This window comes from Lissotriton vulgaris, chromosome 5 (genome assembly GCF_964263255.1).
Source record: "Lissotriton vulgaris chromosome 5, aLisVul1.2, whole genome shotgun sequence".
Taxonomy (NCBI): domain Eukaryota; kingdom Metazoa; phylum Chordata; class Amphibia; order Caudata; family Salamandridae; genus Lissotriton; species Lissotriton vulgaris.
The window spans coordinates 1,180,065,181-1,180,091,261 of NC_141693.1; the positions used below are offsets into that span (position 1 = coordinate 1,180,065,181).

The window sequence follows — 26,081 nt, forward strand, 5'->3', positions numbered from 1 at the left end:
TACGTTGGTGTGCCTCTACCATTCACAGCTCCAAGGGGCTCAATGTGGTCTTCTCACACAGGTCAGCAACGTGTCCCCATGCAACCTGCCAGACTTCAGCACCAGGTACGGGCAATCGCAGAGCCTCAATGTCTACCCCCACTGCTCATCGACTCCACAGCTCCTCGGCACCCCACTCCAGGCTCCAGACGCAAGTCCAGTGAGGCATCCAGGCTCCATATGCAGGTCCAGTGAGGCATACAGGCTCCAGGCGCAGGTCCTCCTGGATGTTGGGTGGCTTGAGGGTGTTGTTGATGTGTGCTGCGCTTGGCCCTGGCTGCTCTATTCTGCATTTCTTTGTGTTTTTTTGCTTATTTTCTATTGAAGGTCGACTGAAAAAAACTCATATTGGGCTGACTAACGTGTTTTTTTGCAGCTAACAGGCCTTTCGTTGGTTTTCGCCCGCTAACACCGGAATTCCTATCGCCACCACGCAAATGTTAGCTGCAGTTTTCACCGCTAATCCCTGAAGCTATTGCCTTGTAGCGACGTCTTGTACATACGTCACTAACAAGGCGATGGTTTTCAGGGATACACAGCTGTAAGAAAACTGCAGCTGACTAGAGTTAGCGGTAGTTATTGCCAGTCCTTGTAAATATCCCCCCAAGTGTCTTAGCCTCCAGCTGCAGAGCATTTTTCTTGTGTGCCAAGAAAAGAGACCAATGTTCAAAGGGTGCATTCCGAGCATGCAACTCATCCTGATTCCTTTCAAGCAGCATAGGTACCTTAACTGAATGGCAACTCCCCCAGGCTCTTCCTTGTCAAGCTCCTCTTCTCCCATCACTGGGGTTTGTATTAAATACATCTGTCTTTAACTGGGCCTGGGTACTAGTTGCATATTGAGAGCATTTAGCCTCTAGAGCGCCATGTCTGGCAGGTTTTTGAACTAAACAACACTGTGGGCCCGATTCACAGAATGAACTTAAGACTCAATCCTAAATTTGCTACTATTTTGGTATTCACAGAATGCACTTACTACTTTTGGCATTCACAGAATGAACTTACTACTTTTGGTATTCACAGAAGTTAGGATTTTGTCTTAAGTCTGTCTTAAGTCTGTCTTAAGACAGACTTAAGACAAAATCCGAACTTCTGTGAATACCAAAAGTAGTAAGTTCATTCTGTGAATGCCAAAAGTAGCAAGTGCATTCTGTGAATACCACAATTGTAGTAAGTTTAGGATTGAGTCTTAAGTTCATTCTGTGAATCGGGCCCTGTGAAATTAAAGACAACTCTGACAATGTTATGAGTCGGTTCTGGTAGATTACTCAGCATTATCTTGACAAACGTCGGAGCAGGCAGGCAGCATCTCTCTTAACATGGGGCTGGCTATTCAGTTTCCTATTGGAAATAATTGAGCTTGCAATCCCTGAAAGACTTAAGGTAGAGACGACTCTTAAAAGTGTGAATGGAATTAAATTGTGTTTAGATGCTTTTTGCTGCAAGTGCACAACATGGAGTCTCTCCTATTATCAGTATTCCGCTGTGAACACTTGGAAGGCACAACTGTATAACAGCACTCCACATGTATGGGAGAGGTACCCTTCTAACAAGAGGAGCAAGGCTAAAATCCAAACAAATAGCAAAAGATTCCTCTTGTGATTCACATTGGTATTATATCACCTTTCAAATAGTTTTTTCAGGTGGCCTTCATATTCATTAGCATTCACTCTACTATCTAAGCACTGATCCCTGTTTAGTGTAAAAATGTATATTTTATTCCATATCATAAATCCTCAATATTATATTCAATATTATCTTCATATAATGAAATGTTAAATAATTAATAGCAGTTTTTTCAGTCAGTATAAACTTTATTCATTTTGAGCAACAAATCATAAATGCATATAAATAACAGGTCATTCATAAAATATCTCATAAGGATACATTTAATTAATACAGACTGTTTGGGGTTACCACAAATATAAATCAATCACATAGACAAGACAATGCATGAGAATAAGAAGGAAACCTCAAAATGTAATCCCCCCTTGTTATTCTTAGCTTTAAAGCAGCTCTTAAAAAATTAGCCACACAGAAAAGAGTAAAAATGTCAGTTGATAATTTTAAAAACAGCAAGGCTACTCGAGCCTGTCTAAATCTACCTCTCCTAAGTAGACCCTTTAAAAACTTTTTTCATGGGTAGCCGTAATACGGGCAGAGAAGGACTAAGTGAAGGGTATCCTGTGGAGACCTATTGTCACAGCCACCCTCTCTCTTCTGCATTTATTATGAAATCTGCCGATACAGCAAATAAGTGATGAATACAATTTAATCTAAAACGAATATTAAAAATCTATCATGTGCACTCATCAATAATGTTAGATATGGCTCAATGCCCTGGGTTGTTTTAACTAGAATATGATCTCTTACTGTATGTTTAACGAGTTCAGAGGCCTCACGTTGCACCAAGCAAACTTTAAGTGCAAAGCTTTGATCTCACCCTTGTCCTTAGATCTTATTGATTCTGGGATGGCAAACTGGTCTGCACGCCCTAGTTTGGTAAAGGAATCCTTAACGTATTTTATCCAGGGGATTTTCACCGCACGATCTAGGGATAAACTAACCTGGATTACCAGCCTTGTCAGTACCGCCTCCACATTTGTTCAGATCTTAAGCCAACATAAGAGGGGCCTAACTGCCCACCAGATCACAGATATGTTTGACCCCCAGTTCTTTGTGGATTAATAGCAGTTATATAAAAGCATTATTCATGATTTGTGTAATAATACGTCACTATAATGTCTCACAAACACAATGATTTGTTGTTTAAAAAAACAGTTTCTGTTGATCTCAGCAATCACAAGGCTAAAAATACTCTAAAAGAACAAATCTCATCACAAATTGTCACCATAAAATACTAAAAAACAGATAGCATTACAAGTTGTCGATGCGGTATTTCGGTGGTGTGTGGTTGGTTCACTCCACTTTCTTCAGGACAAAATATTATAAAACCAATAAAATAGACAGAAAGCCATTATCATTAACATACGAACATCAGGGACAGAATTACTTAAAACAGGCTCAGTGTATCCCTTCTGCCACCTAATCCTCCATGATTTCAATTGGTTCTCACATCATGGGGTTCCCTTTCTTTTACAGTCATTAATATCTCGTTATTTTTTCATATAATCATTTATCAAACCTAAGACCTGGGGTACTCGAATTATGCCTCCCAAGGTTCATTATTCTTAAAGCCCATTTAAAGAACGACTATAATGGGTACTGAATATTCACAGTGTCATTCCATCGTGCTCTATACTCTCTACTCTCTTATAATTCCTATTATATGTATTTATTTAATATTAATTAGTGTACCGTGGTTTGAAATGGGCTTTTTCTTCGATGTAACATGTGGTTTAAATTCTCACCAATTATGTCTCTACACCAGAGGAATCCTATAATAATTGCAAAAAACTATATAACAGCACACGTTTATGATATCTTGTCTACCTACTTTTATTTTTCTCACCATCTATAGCAAATAGTATCCAGCCGCTTCTCCTGGGCCATGATACTCTTGTGAGTAAAAAACTTCATAGACTGTACATAACATTTCTTAGTGCATTGTTGATGAATACTCTAGAGTGTCCACCAGCAAAACTGAAAGTATTTCAGAAGGTCGCAGCACCTACTTCATCACATCTGGCTTAGTTTTACCAGGAAGTGATCTTAAAATGAATGCTCTTGACACTGTGGCTCACATATAAAACAAATGATAAACTGTACAGAGGAACAGCTGTTTCATTCGGTTTTATATCTTCCCTAGTTAAAGAGTAACCCTTGCGGTTGTGCCAACAACACGCTGTATTTGTCTAGAAAATGTTTAGTTACTGCTCAGATGGGGAGGAGTATTGGTAGGGCGCTACAAGAAAGGGCAACTGCTAAAAAATATATTTAAGATCACACGGATAGATGAATGAATCAATATTCATTCATTCAAGGCTGCACATGGATGAAATTATGTAAAAAGTAAAACAATGCATAATACATTTTCTCTTCTGAGAAGGCACAGAACAGTCACTAAATGTAAAGATTCACTTATCAGTGAACATTAGTGCTGTTCTACAGGGTGCATGGGAGAAAGGTAGACCCCTTCATTAATAATTAACTTGGACAACACAGTGAATATTTATTATGCTACACATGTTGCACCATAGGCACAGTGTTTGACAGTCTCATTAGTAATTAAAACCAATTAATTAATATTCAGTGTTTTCTTCAGGGTGCGAAAAGGTACAGCGTGCCCCTTCATTAATGTTTCCAGATGGACTTCTGAAGGGTCATTTTAGAACACCAAGCACCCGCGTTAGTATTAGGCTCATTTGCATGACTATATTACCAATGATGGTCTTCAGACAGTTCATGTGGAACAGCGGGTCCCACGTTAAGATTACAGCTGGCGCGATGCACATGAATGAATCCCTGGAGGTAAGGAGACGCCACGGGGGAGACTGTAGCCTCTGGGCATTTTCGGCGCCATCTGGTGGCCGGAAGTTGCCGGAGGTTGATGGAGGCTGCTGGGGGTCGCCTCTAGCAGGTTAGGGGGAGGATAGTGCCCTCTGGACCTATAACCTGCAAAAATACACGGGAGTCGGACAGGATTGGATGCTCGTGGACCTGAAAAGGCTGAGGAAAGGAAGAAAAGGTGGTGGAGGCATAGAAAGCGGCAGAAAGCGGGCCCACAGGACAGAGGTAAGTGGATAGCAGAGGAAAAAAGTTAAAAAAACTTTCTTCTTTTTATATAGCTGAGGGCCTTTAGCAAAGAGGTAATTTCAGAGGTGGCTGTAGTGCACCTAGAAAGCGAAGGGAAACAGCCTGGAAGTCTCTGCTCCCTTGGAAGCGAGTAAGCGGAGAGGGAGAACTTAAAGACATGGTATTAGGAAAGAATAAACGTCGGAAAGCATCTAAGAAATCAAAACTCCCAGGAAATACAAGCGAAGGAGTAGAGGACATAATAGATCTTCCCACTGACTCGGAAAGTGCCATAATGACACCTACCAGAAATAGAACATCTGTACTTGGGTCAACAGCATCCTCAAGTACAATTAATCAGAAGGGGCCGATGCCCGTTAAGACTGCAGGTGGAAAGGGTGGCTCCTCAGTCTCAAAATCTATTAAAGACTTCTTTGGCAAGCATTTTAAAGAAAAGGAGACTCCAGAAAGGGAATCAAAAGCGGTGGAGTCCCCAAAATTGACAGAGATCGTGGTATCAGACGCCGATTCCTTGAACCAGACCAATTTTGACATTGCTAATATCCCGATTGTACCTCGGCTGTCTTCCTCCCCACGGCTGTTTCAATCAGCATTAAGCCAAGACTCAGAGGGAGAGGGGGAGGAAGAGAAAGAAAAAGAAAATGAAAATCAGAGTGATTTACACCCGGAGAGAGAAGCTGCCGAAGAAGAATTTGGACTTAAAGTAAAAGACAGTCTGGAAAACGTAAATATAGCCCATACTGTGTTTTCAGGCCTACCCGTGAATAGTTTGGAGGTGACGGGTACCTCGAGCTCATCAATGCTTGAGGTTATGCTGATGCTCCAGAAAACTTTGCAAGGAATCCTAGAGGTTTCAGTGGTGAATAACGAAATTCTAAAAACCCATAGTAAGCAGTTTAATAACATAATTGGGGAATTGACGCAGATTAAAACCCAAATGCCTTCCCTTGTAAGATCTGTAGAGAACAAAGCTGACGAGGTGGGAGAATTAACAAGGACAAATACACCAAATGAGGAGGAGCCCACTGTATATATCTCCCGCTGCCCCATGATCATAAGGAGATATGGTGAAAGTAGGCGCTGCCTGAAGAGGAGACTAGGGAAAAAGGTCCAACGGGTTAGTCTGGTTGCACAACAGGTGAACAGGAAACAGGCACCCCATGTTCTAAGGCCCAGGGACAAGTCAGGGAGAGTAGAAACGGATATTGTAACCCCAGTAGTCACTGGGGCAAGCACCCCTGGTCCCCAGGAAAAATCATGTTGGGTCCAAGGTAAATGCCTGGCCAAGAATGCAAGGGCCGCTAAGAGGATACCAAGGGGGAGAAAAGAGGGGTTAGAACCTTACAGGAATTAGAAACCTCCACTGATGCTGGGCCCAGTAACTTATCCTCGGTGAATAATTGGATGAATGGTGGTAGAGTAGAAAGTAACTTGAAGAGAAGGAACAAAAACCCAGAGGAAAGCCATAAGTCTTTACCGGCACCCAGGATTGTGGACACTTGGCTGTACCTAGAACCAATGGGTCAGGGAAATGGGGGGAAATGGGGTAAGAAATTAAAACCCCTAATCCGCACGCAGTTACTATTCTCATTTGCTAAATGCCCCAGCCTAAAATATGTCAGTACAGATGATTTAAAAGAAGTGGGGTTTTTTGATAATGCTTAAGGTGAGGAAATAACAAAGGTCCTCCTCCACTTAGCTTTGATAAAAGTCGCATTGGAAAAAGCGGAAGCAGAGATGTTAAGATAAGGAATTAGATTAGTAAAGAGAGAGGACCTGAAAATGGATAACCAAGGGCACACATTTCTTAGAAACAATGCAGGGCTGGGAGAATGACAAATACAAATTATCTCATCTGGATGGAGTAACAGGGAAGGCCTGGCAATTACAATTGATCCTAAAAAGTTGGGTTGGGGGGAGGAAGATGTTTTGGATGGGAACAGGTATAGAGAGCTGGCTTACATAGACCAGGAGGAGGAGGGGAATTTAAGTAACATCGATTTGGAAATTGGGCCGTCGCACAGCATGCGTATCTTGTCGTGGAATGTTAATGGCTACAGAAGAATATGGCCTCGAGATTTTTAGAAATCTCCTCGGAAAGACCGATATCTTGTGCCTACAGGAGACATGGGTGTGCGACGAAACCCCTGTTACGGAAGGTTTTACCAGTCACATAAAACCTGCAAGAAAAAATAAAATGGGTAGGGCATCAGGTGGTCAGATGACGCTGGTCTCCACAAGGATAGTGAGAGATATCCTCCATCTTGACTTAACATGTATCTGGGCATTGGGGAGCAGAGAGTTGACCCTAAATAACATCACAAGAGGTGAAGGTTTTTGTATCATCAACGTGTACAAACAGAAAGGGGAAAAACACGAGTATAAAGCAGAGCTGGATCGTTTAAAAAAGGAATTAGAGAACTTACAAGAACTCTACCCAGGAGATGTGATTTTAATTTTGGGGGATTTTAATCATAGATTGAATCCAGCACCGAGCTCTCAAATCAGGACGTGGAGCTTGGACGGCTGCTGGGGGCCATGGGTCTGGTTTGTGTGAATGGTAGGAAAGAAGGAGATCTGCCCTATAAGCGCACATTTAAAATAGGACAGCAATTGTGCCCGATAGATTATGTTTTTATTCAGGCCTGGTGCTTCCATTCAATTCAACATTTCGAAATACTTCAAGTAGAGGGCAGCGATCATTTCCCATTACTGTTAGAAATGTTTGTAAATAAGGTTCCGCCAAGACAGAATGTGTTGAATGTTGAGGTTGAATATCCCAAGCGACTTACAACTCGGATAAGTGAAGAACATCTAAACAAACTGAAGGACCTTCAGATAGTAGTTGACCTAGGAAACTTAGTAAAGGGGAAGAGATACACTGGTATGAGGATATGATAGGACAACTTGTAGAATGCCTCAGAATAAACATTAAACGGGGGAAGCACAGTTGGAAACTCCCATTACATGCTATTAGTAGCCCATGGTTTGATACAGATTGTCGTAAAGCAAAGGCCGCTATTAGAAAGAGTGAAAGAAGCCTTAGGCGTAGCTATTATGAATTAGAACTTCAAGAACTTAAGAAACTAAGGATAAAATATAAGGCATTAATTAGAGACAAAAAAAGATCTTTTAAAGAAAATTGCTGGAAGAGCCTACTAGTAGCAATTGAAGAAAAAAATGTCAAAGGCTTCTGGAAACTGATACAGGAATGTACAGGGAAAACAGCAAGGTCCATGCAATGTTCTGTTGCAGAGGATAAGTGAGTAATATACCTTGAGGAGATCTACGGCAATTGGCCAAAGAGGGAGGCAATACTACCATCTAGTTGGCCAGGAGTGAGGGAAGAAGTAATGGAGCAGTTCTCCCTAGGTCACATTAAAATCGTGATAGCCACCTTAAACTTAACACCAGCTGCTGGTCCAGACAATCTACCCGCCATTATTATAAAAACTAATATAGATGGTGGGCGGATTTGTTTGCAAAGACGTTCTTAAGTATACTAAAAACGGGAACGTTACCAGATAGCTGGAAAGGGGTCATCATTAGACCCATACACAAAAAAGGTGATGTAAACTCCGGCAAAAATTATCGCCTGATAAATCTCTTGGATATTGGGGAAAAAGTTTTTTCTAATATTATTTTGGGGTTGCTAAAAGATTTGGCTGAAGATAATGGTATAGTACCTCCTGAACAGGGGGGCTTTAAAGAAGGTCATTCAACTGTGGATCATTGCTTTGCCCTTTGGGTGGTAGCGTGGAAGTCAATAGAGCAAAGGGGTAACCTGTTTTGCTGCTTTGTGGACTTCCGCGCGGCATTCGATCTTGTAAGCAGGGAGCAACTATGGTCTACCTTGAAAGGCTATAAGTTACATGCAGACCTGTTAGCCCTTATCAAAGCCTTACATACAGACAACTGGGCCCAGGTAGTCCTGGATGAGGAGGGTGGATTATCTGGTAGGATCCAGATTGAAAATGGCCTGAGGCAGGGGTGCGTATTAGCCCCGTTGCTTTTTTCTCTGTTTATAGCGGACTTACCTCGGAATTTTAAAGAGGCTAGAGGGGCGAGCCCAAAGCTAGGGGGTAACCATATATCCTGTCTGCTTTATGCAGACGATCTGGTGATCATGGACCAGACGGAGATAGGCCTGCAGAGGAAACTAGATATGTTCCATAAATACTGCTTAAATAAAAAACTGGTAGTAAATATGGAAGAGACCAAAATCCTATGTTTCGGCAAAAGTAAAACCCGGTTCCCTTGGTATTTGGGTATGGAACTTCTTGAGAAGGTATCGGAATATAGATATTTGGGAGTATGGTTCACAAGTAACTTGAATTGGACCTCTCATCTGGAAGCTTTAAAAATTAGGGCAACAGCTTCTATAAAGGGTTTAAAAAGGTTTAATAGCTTTTACGGAGACTTGTCAGACGGGCCGGTTATAAAGGCCTACCTGGCAATGGTCCCCGCGCAATTCCTATCTGGATCAGAGGTTCTCCTCCTCAGCGGGAAAAAAGGTTGGGATAAAGAGGAGGGTATGATCCTGAAAAGCTTATTCTCGTTGCCTAAATCAGCCATTTTACAGGCAGCAAGATTGGAGATGGGAGTCACTTCTTTGGCAATTACAACCAGAATGGCACTAATACGGTTTTGGCAACGTCTGGAGACAGGGGAGCCGCCCAGAAAAATATCACAGTGGTGTAGAGAGGAAATTGCCTCCAGTGAGTTATCCTGGGCTAAAGAAGTTAGACTCTCATTAAAGGAAGCTTATGGGAAGTTAGGAATAGAACTAGATACCCAGCTAGGACACACCAATATAGGCAAAAAAGAACTACGGTCATTGGGTGCAGATGTGTCCCGTATATGTGATCATGAGTATCTTTGGCAAAAAATATCGGTGTCCCATATGATCCAAGTATGGATTTCAGAAGATCATCCCTACCCGTACTTGGATAGGTTGCCAAACCAGCAATTAAGAAGAGAGGTTTTAAAACTGAGAATGGGTGTAAACCCCTGTTATGTAAATACCAGGGTTAAAAACCTCATGATTAATAGTAATGGCAATTGTACATGTACGTTAGGTTCCACCTGTGATATTACCCATGTTTTATTAGACTGTAGGAGGACCCTTGATATACGCAAGGAGATTTTAGGCCCGATATTCAAAAAGTACAGGATTAAGAATAGGAAGCAAGCTGCAGAGCTCCTGGTGGGGATGGGAAATCTGGATATAGCCTGCGCTTTGGGGAAATACATGATCCGAGTTAGGGGGTTTCTCCAGAATGCAGAGGTATAGGCGTATGTTAACGAGATCGTACTTTAATTTATGTATTGTGTTTGGAAGGCCTAGTCAGATATGTTTTCTCATGTTTACCCATGTGATTTTAACATCCCAGGAGGATACTGTTAAAAACAAATTTGTTGGAGTTATCCTCCGGGAAAGACTGAATTACAATTTTATACATTTTTAGACTTCGTGTTTTTCTAATGTTTTATAAACGTATAGTGTATACTTTTATGGTTGTAATAACCCAAATAAAGTTTTAATGACTGACTGAATGAATATTAATGCTACTTTGCAGCTGCATAATCTCAGCTTCCACATTCATGGGACTGACTGGGGAAACAGACTCTTCTCAGGCAGTCCCGCTCACAACCTCTGCTTCTTTTATTGGTGAAAGTATGGAAACACGCCATACATGGGGAACATCAGTGGCGGCTCGGCGATGCAGCGAGTGCAAGGTAAATAGTTTTATTTATTTGATTACTTACCTTACTCCTGTTCCTCGTATGTTGCACTCCACTACCCCCATCCTTCCCTTCCCCCGCCCTACCGCCCCGCAGCACTACCTCGGCAAGCGGCCACTGGGGGAACTCAACCCTCATTTGGTGGGATGCAAGCAGTACCGAGTGTTGAAAACCTGCGGTGAAGTGGAAAACACTGAACAAAAGTCGCAGATTCTGAAGTGTTGCAGCAGATCAATTACCTGAGCTGTGAGAAGGCCGAGGGGTGAAGGGCTGTGCTCCACACAATTCTATCACAGGACCGGAGGCTTCGGATTATGCTTTCTCTTTCTTTACTGATAAAATTTCAGCAGCCAATAAAAAACGTTGAACGTTTACAAAAACTACATTTCCCATGATGCCAGGGCGTATATCCACCAATCTCAGTCTCTTTGTCCCTATAATCAGGACCTTCTACGTAACAATAGCCTCTTTCTTTGCTGCTCGCAGCTGAGTAAAAGTGCTCTACACCTTTGTTTATAATTGGTAAAGAACTTGTTTTACTTGTCCTCTCGCATTGCAAGTGTATTTTTGCATTTTCCTATGTTTATTGCCAAGTGACTTCACACCGGTAGGGAGCAAACGCTGGCTGCGTTATACAGTCGCAAGCCAGCGTCCTCTCCTGCTGGTCGCATGGTTTTAATGCCTGCGGCTTTCCCCTGTGAGCCCATGGTCAGAAGTACCTCAGTGGCACAAGCGCGCATTGCACCCTCGCCATGAAGCCTACCCTCATCGGGCCCGCAAGAGTATCAAGTCCGTTTGTTTAGCCTGACATGCGTAGCTCAATTGGGCTGCTTTTGACCTCCTTTTTGGTTATGCGCAATCGTTACACAATTTCCTCTGTGTTTCGTATTCTTTTTAATGCGGGACACCACACAGCCTAATAAATATATCTGTGTGGTCCTACACCTGCCCGGGCTAGAAGAATTGGAACTGGCCCAAGCCGAGTGCAGGCTAGTTATCGATTTTTTGGCTCTCCTGACTCCCTGTTTGGGCCGCAGATAACGGCAGCAGGCAAACAAGGCACACATAAGTCAGCTTTCACTGTCTAACTTACCGATTTCTACCCCATTCGATTTCATTCCTCAAGGCATCATCCACAATCCTCCGACTGGGCTCCTGCCCTTGAGGTCGCAGAGTATCTGCATCAGAATTTGCGCAGAAGATCTGATAAAGATGTTTGCAACAGCCTGCGAGTGGAATGCCCCGCCAGATATTCCAGACACAGTAGCCTAAACATTGATCTGAATATGTTAGCGTTAGTAAAAAGTTCACTAAGGCCCCTAAGACTGCGCCTGGCGCGGCTGTCAAGACAAACTTCTAGATATAACTGGTCCCCTCGCAAAAATTCTGGAGATGGCTCTAGTGGCTAAAGACACAGTTTCGCCTGAAGATCCCAACATCATTGCCGGCTGGACTCCGCGCTATTTGTGTCCTGGGAAACGTCAACTGCGCAGTATCAGCTGAAAGGCACAAATCCATTCTCATGAGAATAGCTCTAATCTTACAGAGCTGGCCTCTACTGAAGTTGTTCCCCTGGGTTAGGGCCTCCTCTTTGGGGACAGATTTGTTAAGGACGTATCCAAGTGCGTAGGCTCCTTTACATCCCTTGACAAAGCCCAAACCAACATCAAGAGAGTGTTTCAAGCTGTCCCTTTTGGCAGGGCCGGGCTTGGCATGGGTCACTTGCCAGGCCGCCTTCACTACCAGGGCCCCCCTATAGGCGGCTGCAGTTGTGGCAGAGGAGACTGACAGGATACTACCAGAGGTCGCACCTTCATCCCCACAAGGCAGAGATTTTTCTGCCGTCACTTCAATTAAGACAGCCAAAGAGCAGGCTTCCAGCCCCAAATTATTTCAGGTAAGATTGCTCAATACTTCTTCTATTCCTTTGAGGGGTTGTGTCAGTCATTTTCTACACAAATGGATGACCAGTACACAAGACGTGTGGAATCTGCAAACCATTCAGTATTTCCACATAGACTTTTACCAGACTCCATTCCAGGAGTTTCCTGCCAACCAGTTACATTTTAACACAGAAGTAGGAGACCTGCTGCAGAAGAATGCAGTAGCATTTTGCCACAACGGCCTCAGTGGCTTCTGCAGCAACGTTTTCCTAGTACAGAAGAGAGGAGGTGGACATAGATTAGTCCTCATTCTGAAAGAATTCAATCAGTTTGTCAGCTGCAGGCACTTCAAGATGTAAGGTATCCATCTGTTGGCGGATTTGCTACAGGAAGGAGACTGGATGGTCTGTTCGGAATTCAAGGACGCATATTTAACCGTTCCAATTCGTTCCTCCGCACTAGCGTTTTCTACAATTCCGGTGGAAGGACAGATGGCTGGAATATTTTATCCTTCCTTTCGGGCTTTCTTTGGTTCCCTGGTGCTTCACCAAGCTGATGAAACCAGTAGTGGCCCATCTCAGAGAGCAAGGTACACAGCTAATAATATATCAAGACAACATTCTCATTATGGCTACATCGCTCTCCCTGGCATCTTTTCACTCACAGACAACACTCTCCCTGCTACAGGAGCTGGGGTTTATCATCAACAATTCCAAGTCAGTTCTCTGTCCAACCCAATCAATAGAATTTCTGGGATTTGGAATGAACTCACAGATGGCACAGTGAAATCCCAAAATCATACTCGGAGAAGGAGCTGAAAGTAGCCTTAACCAATCAAGTCATGTCTTTGTGAGCGATTTTTTGCATGGTCAGTCTCTTGGCTTCCTCGATACAGGCCATTCTACCCAGGTCCCCTTCATTATCAGGCCTTACAGTGTCTTAAAATACGCCACCTTCAGAAGGGTTTATACTACTCAGAACAGGTTCCCCTGACAGAGGACATCAGGGAGGAGCACCAGAGGTAGCTGGCTCACATAGATGCCTGGAACAGCAGGGCGATATTCGGTTCTCTCACAGAGATTGTGATAGAGTCTAAAGCCAGCCATTGGGGCTGAGGGGCTTTCTGTGGAGAAGTCTCCACAAGGGGCAGATGGTCTCTTCAGGAGTTGTCTCTTCACATCAACTGTCTGGAACTTTCAGTGGGATCATTTATAATTCAGACCCTCTCCTCCAAGTCAGTATCTTGTTACATCCTTCTACGGATGGACAATATATCGGCGGTGCAATACATCAACAAGCTGGGGGGGGGGGGGGCACGAGGTCCCCAATGTTGCTGAAGATTGCCAGGTATTTCTAGAATTATTACGTCTTTCACCAGAATTCAGTGATAGCAGATTACGTACCCAGTCAATCCAACAAAGTAGAGGACTGGAACTCCCCTCACTTGAAGGATTACAGCGAATGGCAATTTAACCCCTCTTTATTTCAGATGTTTCACTCAATATGGGGTCCATTTACGATGGACCTGTTCGCCTCCAGCTCAATTGCTATCTAGAGTTTTTCTTCAGCTGGAGACCGGACCCTCTAGCGAAGGCCACGGATGCTTTCTCACAGGACTGGTCCAGGACCTTGATCTATTGGTTCCCTCCGTTTGTCATTATCCCCAAGGTGGCACACCAAATCTACCGCCAAAGGTCGAAGATCCTCATGGTCACCCCCCTGTGGAAGGCTCAACCTTGGTTCCTCATGCTATTGGGGTTGGCGTGCGACTGTCCTCTGCTTTTCCCGTGGTCCCCGACGATGCTCCAGGGCCCTCAGGGGGAGTTGAATCTACTAATAGTGTCAAGACAGTTATACCTGATGGCTTGGTTGCTTTCAGGCAATAGTGGACGTTGCCAGGAATTTTTAAAGCAGCTTCAGATTTTATCTAGCAGTCCTGGGCCCCTTCCACCAGGAAGCAGTACTCGTCAGCATGGCAAGGCTGGATGTGTTGGTGCATGGAAAAGCATGTGGATCCCTTGGAGGCAGAATCATCTCAGGTGATAGATTTTCTTTCTCACAAAGCTTCAGAAGGTTTAACATACACATCTGTGAACAATTTTTGATCCGTCATCCCATCTCTGCGGGACATTACCAAGTGGATGGCAGACCGGTAGAGATGCATCCATTAAAATGCAAACTGCTACAAGGGATTCGGGAAGCGAACTGCCCTAAGGCTGAGTATTCTTTCTAAAGTCTTGAACCTGTTTCAAATATGGCCAGACAATTCGCAGTTATCTAGAAAATAATTGTCTGCCAAATTTGCCAAGCTCCTATGCTTATCTGACAGGTAGGGTATTCTACCCAGAAGGGGTTTCTTTTACTATTTCTGATGGAACTAAAACATGTCACGTTCCATCGAATATAACGCTTTTCAGTCTAATAATAAACTGTGAGTAGATAAATATCTAAAGGCATATGTTGAATCCACTCAACCGGTATGTCTGGAGTGTTGTACAATAGTATTAATTGGGTTGCAAAAACCTTTTAAGCCTGTTACGTCTTCCACTATTGCAAGATGGTTGAGATCGGTCATGGCAGAGTCTGGTATTGACACACAAGTGTTTGGTGGTCATTCAGTGAGAGGCGCAATGGTGTCAAATTTGTATATGTTAAGTACAAATTTGCAAGATCTAATGAAATCAGCTGATTGGTCTTCTGCTTCTACGTTTAAACAGTTTTATTACAAACCTTGTTATGATATTTTATCTGTGATTCTTGATAAGCCTCCAGTCCTGTAATAGAACAAAAAAATTGCTAGCATTTGCACCAAGAATTCTCTATTCTATTAAGGACACGGAGGCGACGATTATCCTGGCCGCTATGTGATTATCATAACAGTTAGGATTTATTACCTGCCCTTATGTATGGGTGTTTTCCACAGTTATTATTGATTGCCTTTCTGTTTCAGGTGCAGAACAAAAAGGGGAGTGATCCTTCTCCAAGTTACTGGTCTAAGTTGACAGTACGTGTCCTGGTTCACGGTTGAAGGCTCGCTGAAGTCGGATAGCACCACCTGCAGAGCTGTCGGCGTTGGATGGTTGCAGATATTAATGGCATTACTCATTTTGAGGCAAAGAAAGAGGCTTTTGTTATGTGAAAGGTTCAGGTTATAGGGAAAGAGAGACAGTGATTGGTGGATATACACCATGGCATAATGGGAAATATTGTTTTTTTGTAAATGTTGAAAATTGTTCATTGGCTGATGAAATGTTATCAGTAAAGAAAGAGAAAGCATAATCCGAAGCCTCAGAGTCCTTAATAGAATTGAAAATTCTTGTTGCGAATGCTAGCACACTTTTTATTCTGATTGAACTAAAAAATCCAAATACAAGCGCCACTCCCCTTGGGGATGGGGGAAGCCCAAAACAAGTATATATATATATCCTACCAAGCGAACCCCAAAACACACCTAACCATGAATATCACTTTATATTTAGAAAATTATTTAAAAAAATATGTAAAGTCTGTGGCAGAAGAAACTGCGGTTGGTTAGTTTTATTCAAAACAGGTGCAATTCTCGTTCTGCATTTTTATTGAAAATAGGTGTAATGCTCGCTGTGCAGAATGAAACAAGCCATGTTCAGATATTAACAATGGACTTCAATTGGAGCACAACAACTAGTCTTTTCCAGCTTGGAAGGAGGTATGAGAGATTAATGCAGAGCAGTTCAGATCGGAGTATAACAGCTGGTCTTTTCTGGCTTGGTAGGATGTGAGAAGAACCAAAGCTGCAATAAAATGCAAGCAGCTAAGAGCCTGAAGAAGAACACACATCCACAGTGTAACACCAGCAGGGAGGAAATAGAAAAAAAAGTTCCCCTCCCAGCAAATGAACAACCAAGGCATAAACATACCGTGCTTGGTCTATACTCTAGTGGTAGGAAACACAGACAAAAGGAGGGACAAACAGGCTGGACTGACCACTAGCAAGCTGGGATTTTTAAAGGGCAGTGAAACAAACAAATAAAAAGCAGAGGGGCAGCTTTAAGCCCACAAGAGAAGTATACTAAAGTGTACAAGAGGTCACTAAGCTCAACCTTAAAAGAAAGAAATGTTCTCTTTGGTAACACTTCGTAAGCCCGTTTTGTGAATTGAAAATGCTTATCTGACTCAAATGGGTCAAGTACATAGGAAAAAAGCCATTTTGTGGTTACAAACTTTTATTTTGCAAATGTTAGGCCTTCTGACTGCTAAATCTTTATATACATCTGACCCTTAGTCTGTTGGTCAGTCAAACTCTTTTTTCTATATCTACAGCTACATTATGGCCTTTAGGTTAAACATTTGCACTCTAGAAAATACTATTAAAACTAGGCGAGGGGGAGATAGGCCCAAGGACAGTGAGATATGGACATGTGGACAAGGAGTCAGAGGCACAGACTGAGATATGACTTTGGGGCATGTAGATGTGAATTTGGGACACAGGGAGACATTAGCTCATGGGTAAGGAGAAACAGTCACTGGGACAAGGAGACACAAAGAACATCTATGTCACAGAAGACACAAAAAGGAACACTTTAGCTTGAAGATGATAACCTAAAAACAGGTAAGGCCTACACCCAGACAGGCACATATTCTGTAATTGAGAGGCAAACTCGGGTAGAAGGTGAAAGGAACGCTGCAATGGAGAGGCCGTATAAACAGATACAGGAGTGGGGTGACTTAGTAATCAGAAGATAAGGGGCGTGACCAAGATGGCGGCGTGTTCAGACGTGCAGTGTTGAGCTCCGTATGAGGCCTGCCAAAAAATCCTGTCTATATATCGCAAGTACTATTTATGCGAGGCGCAAATAACTGATAATGCCTCCTGAGATTGTGCTGACCCCAACTGCTGGAGCTGATCTACACTAATGGTTGCGGTGGAGGCTCGGGCTGTGACGACCTGCAACCACGGACCTCCAGTGCGGGTGATCCGCCCAGCCGCAGCTGAGAATGGAAGACAAGGGGAGGAGGGCCCGAAACGGAATCGCCAGAGAGAGAGAAGGCTGCGCTCTCGGAGATGAGCCTGCTGGAGGTGAGAATACATTACACGCCTGATCCGGAGGGAGACCGGCCGCCAAGACCAGCAGCCACTCCCGCACCAGAGTTACAGGGTTGGCGCCCGGACAGGGCCGGCAGCTGTGCCCTCCCTCCCTTGCTGCCTGGGGCCCCCTCGGCTCTGTGTGAATGGTGACTGGCGCTGATGCTGGATTCAGCCCCATGAGTACTGGGCTTATGAGCACCTGACAATGGATTGCCCACTGCGTGGGGGTGAATGAGGCCTGGTAGCTGCTATTATTACCACCTCTGCATTTGGCCAATGCAATCGTAAAGCAGTGTCTATCTCCACGCGTGGGGCAACGTCCATTACCTCATTGAAGGCACCGCAACTCACCCTCTATCTCTAAGCTGTCTGTGCTGCAGGAATGCTCTACTGGCTCTGCCTGTGTACTATTGAGGGACACTGTTGAATGACCTGGGCTGACGTTGCTCCCTCCTGCTGTGCGTGCACCATTATAATATAATATAATCCACATTTGTAAAGCGCACAATCACCCGTAAGGGTCTCTAGGCGCTGGGGGCCGTCGGGAAGATTAAGCAAGCTATTGCCCAGCCTCACATGGTGCTGGGCTAATCTGCCGCCGGTGCTGGGGATCGAACCGTGATCCCCAGATTCCGGAGTCAGTCGCCCTAGCCGCCGTGCCACACCTCTTTCACCATTGTGAGGGCGTGGAGCGGGCGAGCTCTGCAGTGAGTTTAGGGCACCTATACGATAACGCAGCATTCACAACCCTAACACCCCCGCTTCGGGGTCTCTCTTGCTCCGTGACCTCTCCTGACCGGACGTTCGAAAATTGATTTATTTCTGGTCTGTTGCTCACTGCCAACCTTCACACATTGACTTTGTGTATGCCTGTACACCGATGGAGGCGAGATCCCCTTGTGGCTGCTGATTGCCTTATGGCACTTTATCTGTTCTTCTCCAGAGCTCCTCATCTGTACAGGCAGTGCATTTCCTTGCGCACTATTCACTGAAGAGCAGTGGAGTTATTGCATAACTCTCAATGCTGCTAGAGCAGAATGTCGCTTGAACATTGTTGGGATCCACCACGTGAGTAGGTTTATACTTTCTTCACCAGTGGGCCCCCGCATTATATTCTAGACCCACCTGAGCTATATTGCTTCAGTGGTGCCTTGAGACTCTCCTGTGTGCCCCCAATCCTGGTGTATAGTTTCAACTCTCTCTATGTATAGGAGTATCTAACAGGCACACCTTAAAATCAATCTTCAACACTAACAGGCAGGATGGGAAAGCCCCGTGTAGACAAGACACAATCCCAGCTTACTGATACAACAACTTCTTCTACCGGAGGGAGCAATGTCTCACAACACACTGCCTTAAATCTGAACATTCCATCAGACCATTCACATCGGTTTGACAAACTGATGGCAGCGATTTTGGACATTAAAACTATGCTGGGTCCATAAATCGACACAGTATGTGCAGAAACGGGTTTCTTAAGAGAAGATCATAAAAAACGTAAAGTCAGAGTGGAGGAGTCAGAATCCGCACTAGCATCCTTACGCCCTACTGTGTCCATGGAGACAGACTGTAGTGTAGTTCCTATATTCCCAATAGGCTCTGCGCATTGGAATAACATAAACAGCAGTGTAGACGTAGGACTGAGGTCATCTAGGTCTCTACTGACTATGTTAGACTTAATTAGTTTTGCCAGCTAGCTCAGAGGTCACTAGAAACTTTCTCGAATGTTCAGGATAGGGTTAACCGTCCTAATTTAGACAAGAAGGGATTCGTTTCTGACAACCGCATAAACATGACAACTTTGCTCCCTCAGAATAAAGAGTGTATCTCTAGAGTCGTGTGAAAACAATAGACAGGTATTTCACTCAGTCAATCGTGCATGCTTAATTTCACCAGAGTGCAGAGAAATAGAGAGATGGGCGTTTTTCAATAAAAGGTGTTATTTTATTGAGCAGTCTTCTTTCTCATGCAAGAGAAATGAATTACCATAATTGCAATACTTATCATAAAGTAAAGTGCGTACAGTAAAAGTAGTATTATGAAATAATACTGTAAAAGCATTGATATGGTTTCTTAGCCATATGATACTTTAAAATGGATAAAATATCTACATACATAAAAACATTGACTAACAAACTCAACTGGTGCTTCTAAGATACGCCTACCCCGGTGTACCTGGCCTAAGCCTAATACGTGGGAAGGAGTAAGTAAGTTGCAGTTTTAAGTTAAGTTCGTTTTTTTTGCCAAGTATCGGAATCAAGAATTCTCTCTAAGGTTTTAATCAGCTCCGTACCTTGGTTATAGAACGAAGGAGGTCTTGTATCTCTCTTCTCAGGACTCGATCTCCCAGCAACCTGCGAGGGTGACTTGGGAACACCGGAGCTGGATTTCTCAGCGTGAGAAAAGGCAGCTTCTCCAGCGCGTCAAAGGGGAGGGGCGGCTTCCTTTGGCTCTCGCATCAGCTGGGCTTCGGATAAGTAGATAGCCGCTCTGCTCCACACCACCGTGTGTTTGCTTAAGGCAACGTTGGTATATTTATACCTGAAAGGTGCCGAGTTTGACGTAAGGTTGGACATAAGACGTCACTAAGAACTAACAGTTCTTTCTGGACTCCAGGAGTTCTTGTGCAAATCAAAACAAAAGCAGGGGGAATTCCCGGGCTGCTGAAGGCTTGGTTTGTTTAAAGAACGGGTTGTGCTTTCTAGGAGTCTATGGGAGAAGCCTTGTCGTGTTTTGGACTGCATGGGCTTTTACTAAATATGGATATGATTCTTATGCCTTTATAAGGAAACTATTTGTTATAACCACATAAGGGCATGAATCGGGAATATCGAATTAGGGTCCTAGATAGAAATACAACACCCACTCCACGTATTAATGTCCATCATTACTAAAAATAAGCAATATTAAACATATGATGCATGTGTGTTTTCCAACCCACCCCAAAATGCATAATTGCATTTGAAATGGTGTATGGTTTATACACGAAAATGAGTATTTGGTACTGTACGTTTTTTCAAGCAAGTTTATCATTCAGTTAAATGCAAATATATCAGCTGAATGAAATGCGAAAATTACACATGAAATGGCTCTGTATACAGAAGAGAAGGTCGAGACCATTTCATCACACATTATTATACGATAATGTACATGTGCTAGAGGCTGAGGTAAAATATTGTCTCTAATGTCTCTAAAAATAGAAGCTCTGTTCTTTAAGAATAGTTCTACTTTAAGCAAAGTACCATGTGCCGGAAAAAATGGTAAATATTTTTGATTTGAAAGAAAAATAATTTTGCTTTCAGGGGAAAAATGTTTTCAGTTGCTTTGTTTAACAGAACTGAAGGCCAAATTCAGAGTTCAGAGAACGCTGTGTGCTTGTTGTTTTGTAAAAGTCATTCTCGTTGCTCAGGTGAGAACATCATATCAGACAGGCCTGCAAAAAATTGGTCTACAACATCAGGTGAAAGTTCGACCAAGTTTAAAAACACTGCAACTGTGCAGTTCTGTGTGTGATTGCTATCATCGATGTTTGGATCAGCAATGTTCACAGAAGGTTGTACCTGTTTGGTGCTGCTTTCCTCTCGTACTTCACTGCCACCTACTCATAATAGTGAAGTCTCAAAGAATGCCGTCATCAGAATAGGTAGCCGCTGGGGACAACACGTTGCATGAGTCGTTACCGGACCTAGCAAAGTATCTATATCCATTGGTACTGCTGATGGTAGTGTAAGACAGACGTCCAACACGCATTCTTCTCCGCATAGCAGACATCGAAGCACAGGTAAGATGCAATCTTGCCAGACTGGTCTGAATGAAAGAAACCAAGTTGCACTCAGATCTCTTAGCCAGGCTAATCCAAGGACTTTAGTGATTTTGTCTCGGTAGCATATTGCTAGGATCGTTTCTTCCATCGTTGCTGGAGTCTTGTCTGTGGCTTGGCTTGCCATATCGGAGCAGAAGGAACAAAAATAAAATTCCTGCTACGAGTCCCAAAATTAAAGGTAGGCCGCCAAAGACAGAATGGACAAAATTCGGGAAGATGCCCAGAACTGTTTCAAACGGTGCTAACAGTCCCCAAAAAATTGTCTTAAATACATGTGCGATGCCACTGGTATCAGACATGTTTAAAATTTGACTTAACATTTCTTTGAAATGCACGGGGCAATTTGTCGATAAAACGGTATGTATCTCTGCCGTTGTCCTTGCAACTTGCAGATCATACGTTTCTCTGGACGAGGTCAGCAACACAGTAGTCTGTAAAAGAATAGACTTCATTCTGCTTAATGTATCAATTCGAATAGAAGAGATATTCACATAAGGCTGTATTGCCGCCTCCATGTCTGGATTGCTGTTTGGATACAATACTTGCATACAGCAAATGACCCTGGAAGTAACGGTTACAAGATAGCATTCTCATGGCACCATTCCACAACAGCTGTGGTCAGTTATTAAAACGTAGCTACTGTTGGAAAGCTGCCTGAAGAATGGTTCTATCTGTGTTGCAGGAGTGCCTTGCAGGTGACATGAAAGGTTATTTGAAGACCCTTCGCAGGCTCCATGCAAGTTAATACCTTAACACAGAAGTGTACCGCTTAGTGATTTTTTACAATTATTACCACTAAGGAATACCTCCTTTTTCCCTTCACTATTACATTTGTGTGTGTAAGGTAAATCCCAGGTTGATTTGATGTATCCTTTACCCAACCTTTCATACTGGCCTGCTGGTATATATTCTTGGCAATATTTAAACTGGAAAGTTGTTATTGGAATTGTAATTGTTCCGTGTATTATCCATTCAATGACAGGTCTCTCTGACATTGTCAATGGTAATCTCTCAAGTTTTTCAATGCTCAGAATCGTATAGTCTGCTCCTTTTTGTGCCAAACTGATTTGTTTATCAGTAAGGTTAAAGATAGAAAATAATGACGTTATGTTGATTAGACGCCATGGCACGTAGCTTGAACGTAGGTTTTGCAATGTCCAGCCTAGCTGTACAACAGAACGCAATTGGGACTGACCATGTTGTAACATTAGCAAGTCTTGCTCTATTATATCAAAGGCAGATGATACAATACTGTCCAGTGAATATATTCTGGAAGACAGAGTCGTTTACCCATTGTCCACTACAGAAAGAGATTTTTCCAAATTTATACGATCAATTTCTCGTATTTTTTCTGCTGTTTCAATTTGCATTACTTTCCAAGCTTTGTTGTATGCAGCGTATATACCGGCCGCAATGAAATGTTTTTGACGCTGTTTGCGAGGTCCCAGTATGAAATCTCGCAAGTCAGCACCTTCTTTAAGTAAAGTCAAGTGTTGCTTAATTTCAGCCAGTGTGGATTTCTGTAGCCACTCAAGGCATAGTTATCCTACACTGTATGTTGTAACTATCCCTGGATGTTGTCTCTGGGAATATCTTGGGTCTGGCCTGGTCATCTTGAACCCCTGTTTTATGTTCAGAAATCTATCTTGACAGTTATTTGTGTCTGTGGGCCAGATCAACCATTTTTTCCAATCGGGATTTGTTCTGTTTTGGTGAAAAATATGGGATACGTCTATTTCCATATCCGTAGTACTATTACTATCAGGTATGGGCTTTGGAATAGACAGTTTATTCAAGTCTTTTATCTTAGCTAAACCAATACAAGTAGTCTGTTGAATGATATCATTCAGGAATATTATTTGTTCTGGGATCATGCAAGCTCTAAATAATGATTCTAGACCTTGTACCTGCCAGTCTTTTGTTGCCCAGATGGTTTTTGTTTCAATGTTATTTTTCCAAAATTCAAAACCAAATGTAGACATTTTGTCTAAAAACTTTTCAGAATAAATCAGTTTAGTATTTGTCAACATTGTTTTCATTCCTGTCTTATTTAACATTTTAAATAAAACTTTTCTGGATCACTGTTGTTAAACCCTGAGAAGTATGGAAATTTCTCAAAAAATGTCTTCGAACTTCCTTTTGGTGGAGTTGGACAATGTTCCGATTGATTATAAGTAAAATCATTTCTAGGTTGTGCAGATTTATGCAAATAGTGATGACCGTAGTGATTGTAACAGTATAATTCTTCATAAATTTGATGAACCCTGTAAATAATCATGTTCTGTAAATTTAGCTGACATTACTAAATCTGACATCATATTATTAATATTTTCAAAGTCCCAATCATCAGAAAACCAACTTGGTATCACAAAGTCACTTAAGGAAACCTTAAACTGGTGTGGATACTTCAAGAGCTCAATCGGGCCATAAATTTCATAGTCAGTTCTGTCCCATGCTATACCCCCAGGTATTGGATTGGCTGTGATGTTCACTGATGATAGTTCTCTTTTCTCGATGTGAGAGGATCTGTGAGACTTTAGGACCAAGTTGATGTTCTGACTTGCTGTGTCCATTGTACTATATTTTCCATCAATGAATTTACCCAAGCATAAAACCATGATGAGCCAAAGCAAGAGGAAAGGTACACCTAACACAGTCCAAAATTCAATCCATGGTGAAATCAGATATGTCTCTTTTAGTTGGTGAAAAAGCTTGGTTATTTTTCCTTTGAAAGTTTTTGTTGCTGGCTTGTCTCCATGTTCACTTGGATCATCGGAAAAGTCATCAAAGTTGATAAAATAGCCAGATGCAGTTCTGTCAATTGGTGGGATTGCTTCCGGATTTCCATTGATCTTTGCATTTTCTTTTGTTACATTTGTGCAGTCTGAAGCTACATCGTTGTAGATTGGTGTATCATCAGGAATTGTTGTAATTTGGGTTTCAAGAGGCACAAGTTCCATGGCTTTGTTGCATAGTCCTTTTTTATTTACTGCAGGTTTATCGAATGTAGCTAAGTTTGGTCTTCTGCTATTTCTTGGGAGTCCACTGGGCCTACTACTTATTATCGGCCACATGATTGTGGTTTCACCAGGTCGATGGAAACAACTCTGTTTTCCTTTTTACCAGCAGGTGGCGGTAGTACTACTGATCTTGTTCCTCTGACAGCTAAGACAGGTACTGCTTTTCTGTAAGAAGGCCCAAATTCCTTCTTCACCGCTATCTTCTCTCTGACCAGATCCCCAATCTTTGGAATCCAGACAGGTCTTGCTGGGACAGGTGGTTCTTCAGTGGTTGTTGGCTTAAACTTTACGTTACTTAGACTTTTTCTTGTTTCATTCAAGTCCTGTAAAACAGCCAAACGATCTTTGATATCAAAAGTTTTTTCTACTACCACTGAAGTTTGACGATCAAGATCCTGGATAATTATTCTAGTACCAAACAAAAGTTTGTACGGACTGATACCTCCTAAAGAATTTCTTGGCATGTTATTAAGACTACGTAGGACACTTATTAGAAGTTTGACCCACCCATCACCCGAACCTAATACCCTCGCTGTTATAGATTGCTTTATGTCACTGTTTTTTCTTTCCACTACCGCATTTCACTCAGGATGGAAGGGAGAAGAGTACCGCAATGCAATGCCCATGCTGGTCATGGCCTCTTTGTAAGCTCGAGAGCTAAATGCAGGACCCTGGTCAGAATGTAGCATGCCAATTGCATGTGTGCCGATAAAGATTCGCAAATCTTTTATAACAGTTCTGGCGTCAGCCGAGCACTGGGGCAACATCCAAATGAATCACGAGCAGGAATCCACTACGACCATGAAATATTTATAGTTGCCATCCCTTTGTAAGGGACCACAGTGGTCCAGGTAAACACACGCTAATGGTTTATCTAAGATTAGAAGGGGCGTCTGCGCTGGTCGTTTCACCGTTGATACTTTAATTCTTTGGCATATTTCACATTCTAGAACATAGTTCTTAGTTTGTTTTCTCATTCCTGGCCACCAATATCTCTGTTTTAATAACGCTGTTGTGGCAGAAATACCAGCATGTGCAGAAGCTAGTCCTTTGTGTGCCGCTAAAATAAGTACTAATCTGTGTTCCATGTTTGGAATTGCCCTCCAGGGATTGCCACTCCAGGGATTCGAGCAAATGGAACAATATTTGCATCCGTTATGTATGAATATTTTACTGGAAAGCCTTTCGGGAGTGTTTTTTTATCATCTTTTACTGAAGCACTGACAGCTTGCATTATCTTGCTGTCTATTTTTGTTTTTGACCGGGTGATAGCAGCTACGGAAGCCGTTTGCACAGCTGCCTTCGCGGCTTCATCAGCTAATGAAATCCCTGCAACGTGAACGCCATCACGTTGATGACTCAGTGTATGTATCACGTGAGTATTTTGTAGTTCTTTCTGCAAAAGAACTACTTGTTACCAAAGCGTTTTATGCTTGATTGTGCCACCTTTTGCATCTTTGAAGCCGTTTGAACCCAGTTCTGCAAGTATTCATTGCAAGATTGAACGCAGTAATATGAATCACACACTAGTAGTGTGGGGAATTCGTGATCGGTATTTTCAAGCGCCATCTTAAACGCCAGAAGTTCAGCTCGCTGAACTGTACAATCTCCTAGAGATTGGGTTTTAGTGACCAGTGGTCTAAATTTTCCTTCGTGCCAATGACCTTTAACGATCGCGCACGAAGCACTATATGCTTGTTTACCCCCAACTGCGGGTTGTGCTGATCCGTCTGTATATATTATACAGCCGTAATGTTCCAGAGGCAGGATTTCGGTCGGCAGAGGACATT

General features: G+C 42.8%; 1 protein-coding gene across 1 annotated transcript in view; it reads left to right on the top strand.

The window, feature by feature from the left end:
- Nucleotides 1-26,081, top strand: part of BTBD16 (BTB domain containing 16) — an 887,756-nt gene that overhangs the window by 210,806 nt on the left and 650,869 nt on the right. The window lies entirely within an intron of this gene.